This window comes from Etheostoma spectabile, chromosome 8 (assembly GCF_008692095.1).
Source record: "Etheostoma spectabile isolate EspeVRDwgs_2016 chromosome 8, UIUC_Espe_1.0, whole genome shotgun sequence".
Lineage (NCBI taxonomy): Eukaryota > Metazoa > Chordata > Actinopteri > Perciformes > Percidae > Etheostoma > Etheostoma spectabile.
The window spans coordinates 1,860,384-1,860,686 of record NC_045740.1 but is presented as its reverse complement, the minus strand read 5'-3'; the positions used below and the strand labels follow the sequence as shown (position 1 = coordinate 1,860,686).

At 28.4% G+C, this 303-nt stretch overlaps 1 protein-coding gene across 2 annotated transcripts in view; it reads right to left on the bottom strand.

Annotated features, from left to right (window-relative positions):
• ppm1h (protein phosphatase, Mg2+/Mn2+ dependent, 1H) overlaps nucleotides 1–303 on the bottom strand; it is a 37,197-nt gene that overhangs the window by 33,030 nt on the left and 3,864 nt on the right. The gene's annotated exons all lie outside the window — the stretch shown is intronic.

The following is a 303-nucleotide window of genomic DNA, read 5'->3' as shown; positions in this document are numbered from 1 at the left end:
TTTTTATTTTCTCCTACTTGCTTTTTGTACATTTTACTTATCTATTTTCTGAAATATGTAGTTACGTTGCATATTCATACTAACTATTCAACATATTATAAATAATCTATGATGTAATAAAGTGGATAAAGAGGAAACTTTATTGATTTGACTGTGAAATTCACAAGCTAGTTGTCAAGTCAAACTTGTGCTGTTATTTGGGTGAAAGTAACTCAAAAGTATTGCAAAAGTAGTGTAACGCATTGCAATTCAGAGACAGTAATATTGCAATATAACTAATTACTCTCAAATGACAGTAACTAG